This window comes from Arachis duranensis, chromosome 5 (assembly GCF_000817695.3).
Source record: "Arachis duranensis cultivar V14167 chromosome 5, aradu.V14167.gnm2.J7QH, whole genome shotgun sequence".
NCBI classification, from domain to species: Eukaryota; Viridiplantae; Streptophyta; class Magnoliopsida; order Fabales; family Fabaceae; genus Arachis; species Arachis duranensis.
In genome coordinates, this window is record NC_029776.3 from 30,387,077 (window position 1) to 30,391,835 (window position 4,759).

A 4,759-nucleotide genomic window follows, 5' to 3' on the forward strand; every position below is an offset into this window, starting at 1 on the left:
TCGGTTTGAAGCAAGCTATGGTCATCTTGTAAATCTCAGTCAGGCGGATTCAAATAGTTATGAGGTTTTGATAATTAAAAGAGAAATAAAACATAAAATAGGATAGAGATACTTATGCAATTCATTGGTGAAAATTTCAGATAAGTGTATGGAGATGCTTTGTTCCCTCTGAGCCTCTACTTTCCCATTGTCCTCATTCAATCTCGAGTACTCCCTTCCATGGCAAGTTGTACGTTGGTGGATCACCGTTGTCAATGGCTACCATCCGTCCTCTCAGTAAAAATATGTCCGCTATGGTTTCCCGCATGGCTAATTAACTGTAGGTTCTCGATCGTGTCGGAATAAGATCCATCGATCCTTTTGCACACTGTCACTGCGCCCAACAGTCACGAGTTTGAAACTCGTCATAGTCATCACATCCCAGATCCTACACGGAATACCACAGATAAGGTTTAGACTTTCCTGATCTCAAGAATGCTGCCAATTGATTCTAACTTATACCACGAAGACTCTGATCTCACGGAATGGAAGGCTCTGTTGTCAGGAGAGGCAACCATGCGTCGTGAACCAGAAGGCCAAGAGATACACACTCAAGCTCTTGCAGATAGAACAGAGGTGGTTGTCAGGCACGTGTTCATAAGAGAGGATGATTATGAGTGTCACGGATCATCACATCCATCAGGTTGAAGTATGAGTGAATATCTTAGAACAAGAATAAGCGTGAATTGAATAGAAGAACAATAATACTTTGCATTAATTCATGAGGAATAGCAGAGCTCCACACCTTAATCTATGAGGTGTAGAAACTCCACCATTGAAAATACATAAGTGATGAAGGTCTAGGAATGGCCGAATGGCCAGCCCCCAAAACGTGATCAAGAGATCAAAAGTGATCCAAAGATAGTCTCAAAAATGATCTAAAGATATGAATGCAATAGTAAAATGTGCTATTTATACTAAACTACTAAACTAGGTTTACAGAAAATGAGTAACTAAGTGTAGATAGTGCAGAAATCCACTTATGGGGCCCACTTGGTGTGTGTTTGGGCTAAGCATTGAAGCTTTCATGTGCATAGGGTCTTCTTGGAGTTTAAACACCAGTTTTGGTGCCAGTTTGGGCGTTTAACTCCAGCTTTGGTGCCAGTTCTGGCGTTTTACGCCAGAAAGGATCTCTGGTGGGCGTTTGGATGCTAGTTTGGGCCATCAAATCTCGGGCAAAGTATGAACTATTATATATTGATGGAAAGCCCAAGATGTCTACTTTCCAACTGAATTGAGAGCGCGCAATTGGGCTTCTGTAGCTCCGGAAAATCGACTTCGAGTGTAAGGAGGTCAGAATCCAACATCATCTTCAGTCCTTTCTCAGCCTCTGAATCAGATTTTTGCTCAGGACCCTCAATTTCAGCCAAAAAATACCTGAAATCATAGAAAAACACACAAACTCATAGTAAAGTCCAGGAATATGATTTTTGCATAAAAATTAATAAAAATATACAAAAAAGTAACTAAAACATATTAAAAACTATGTGAAAACAATGCCAAAAAACGTATAAATTATCCGCTCATCAAGTAACAATCCTTGAACCTCTTCATCAAACTTGATACCCATGGAAGATAACTGATTCATAATTATTTGGAAATTATTCAAGTGATCTGTCATTGATGTCCCGTCTGTATACTTCAAAGCCAACAACTGCTTGATCAAAAACATCTTGTTATTCCCAGTTTTCTAAGCATACAACTGTTCAAGTTTAATCCAAAGGGTCCGAGCATGCGTTTCTCCAATAATATGGTTCAAAACGTTATCGTCAACCCACTGCCTAATAAATCCACAGACTTGTCTATGCAACAAAGTCCAGTCATCATCAGATTTATCAATAGGCTTCTCTGTACCAAAAATTGGTTGATAAAAATTTTTGACATAAATCAAATCTTTCATCTTTAACTTCCACAAATCATAATTAGGACCCCTAAGAGTGATCATCCTACTAGTATTAGTATTAGCTTCCATTGTTCACAGAATCACAAGCCCAGAAAAAATACCAACGAGCTCTGATACCAGTATAAAAGAGTCTAGCAGCGGAAACGACACAAATGTCCAACACAAGAACAATATGGAAGCACTCACAATACAATATGGCAGCAACTATAACAAGCAAATATAGCAAGTAAAGCAATAAAAAGAACACACCGAGATTTTAACGTGAAAAACCCCCTCAATGTGAGAGGTAAAAATCACGGGTTGTCCAGACTAATGAAATAGCTCCACTATAATCAGATGAGGTACAAGAGAGTCTCAAACAAAGAACAAAAAACGTGCATATAACCAGCCAAAGTTTTAAAGTACCAAAGCTCACAAATAAGAAGCAAGATGAAATATACCCAAAAAATAGAGCTGATGTCGAAGCCATTTTTTCCTCTGAAGACCTCCAATTAAAATCTCCACCGTCCAAAATGAAGAACAAAATGTGAAGAATCAACAGTTCAAATTTCAAGTTGATCCAACGGTGAAAGAATGAGAAACTGCCGTTCCAAGATTGCTACTCTGTGTAAAAATGGGAAACCTAATTTCTCTCTTGCGAAGCCAATTTCTCTCACTGAAAATCTTTAATCAATATCTCCACCAACCAGAATGAAGAACAAGATGATAAGAAAACGTAATGTAAATTTCAAGTCGATCCAACGGTGAACAACTGAGAAACTACCATTTGATATTTACTGCTTTGGGCAAAAATGAGAATTCTGTTTTCTCCCTTCTTTCTCTCTTTTGGTGGCTACTCTCTTTCTCTCAAAAGATCTCAAAAATCTGAATTAGGGTTGTGACACTAGGGTGCAAGAATACACCCCCAAAACATTAGGCTTGGGCCTCACAAAAGAGAGAAAAATCCAACACCACCTTGGTTATTCTCCTTCTCTTCTTCCTCTTCTTCTTTCCTTTTTTCGAATGTGAATTTTATTTTGCGGACGTGGAATTCTTTAGTTTAACTAGGTGAATTGTTTTTCATTTAACTAGGTATGCGGATGATTATTTTCATTCTAAAGTGGATGTTTATTTAATTTAGAATGGATTTAAGTAGATACAATGAAATTTGTTGGATGTTCATTTTATTAGGTATGTGAATGGTTATTTTCATTCTAAAGTGAATGTTTATTTAATTTAAATTGAATTTAAGTAGATACAATAAAATTTGCTGGATGTTCATTTTATTATGTATGTGGATGGTGATTTTTATTTTAAATCGATGGCTTGATGGAGAAGAAGTTCGGCGGCGCTGAGACTGGCTGGTGAGAGAGGGACTGATGATGCAATGAGAGTTTGGGGACGGGGTATGCAACAATAAAAGGGTTAAAAAATAGATGGTTAAAATGTAAAAAATAAAAATAAAAATTTTGGGAGAATAATCTGTGATGGACTGTATTTTTTTTTTACCTTCTATAGACTAAAAATACAACCTATTATTTATAACTAGTGTATGTTCTCGTGCTCTGCACGGGATAATACATAAAATTATATAAATTTTTTATTAAAAAATTAAACAAAAAATATATATAGTAATTATTATGATAAATATTTTACAACTTTAAAATATTAAAAATAATTAGTATTTATTTTAACCAATTTATATTGGTTGAAAGGTCATCTCATTTATCCGCTTAAGCAAGTATTTGGAGTTCGAATTTTGTCTTGTGTGTATAACAATCCATTAGTTAGCGACAGACTCTTAATAAATAGAGCATCAATATGTAATGGATTAATCCTCGACTTGTCGAGTTAGGAAATTCGTAGAAAAAAATGCATTTGTCTTTAAAATAGATTAATTTTTCATTAATAGCAATACTTATGAACTTTTGTCTTTGTTAAAATTTACCTGGGACATTTTTATTTGTTGATATCGTATTCATTCTTGAAGTCAAAATAATATGATCAACATTGTTACTTGTTAAAACTTCACATTTTATGAAATGATTTTTAAATTTTGCAAACTTATAAATTTGTCATTACAAAAGTTATTAGATCGATTAATATTTCTTGGTAACATGGTGTACTGAAACACCATTGTTAAGTATTAGTTAGTGTGAAAAGAAACTAATAACAACTTTTGTTATTCAATATATAATTTACTCTATTGAAAAATAAATTAATATTTTTTAATTGGTAATACATTTTCTTCTAATTTCTTACATCATTTTATTTGACAATATTTGTCATTAAAAAATAGCAAATGACCACACTATGCTACAATATATATGATGTACAAAGTAATTTTTTATTTTAAAATTAATTCTAGCTAGTAAAATAAAATTTAAATTTTTTTTTATTTTCTCATTCAAATTCAAAATTAAATTTAGAATTGATTAACAACTCATCTTTTTTTAATTTCAATAACAAATTAAAAATAAAATTAGTTAGGTGCAAAATATTCAACATTTAATAATTTTAATCATTTAAATTATAGTTACCAAAAATTGGGTTAAAAATTAATTATAAACTTAATAATCGATAATATTATATTAGTAAGTAAATAATAATATCTAATGTATTAATTATTTATTTTTTTATAGGATTAATGTATAATCTATTAAAGATTGATTTATTATCCAAAATTTTTTCATAAACTTTGTAATATGTGAACATAGTAATCTTATTTTTTATTATTATTTAAAAAATTATTCATAATTTTTTAATTATATAATTAACCTAATTAATAAACTTTATTATTATTTTTATACTAAAAAATATGAATTTATAATATTTACG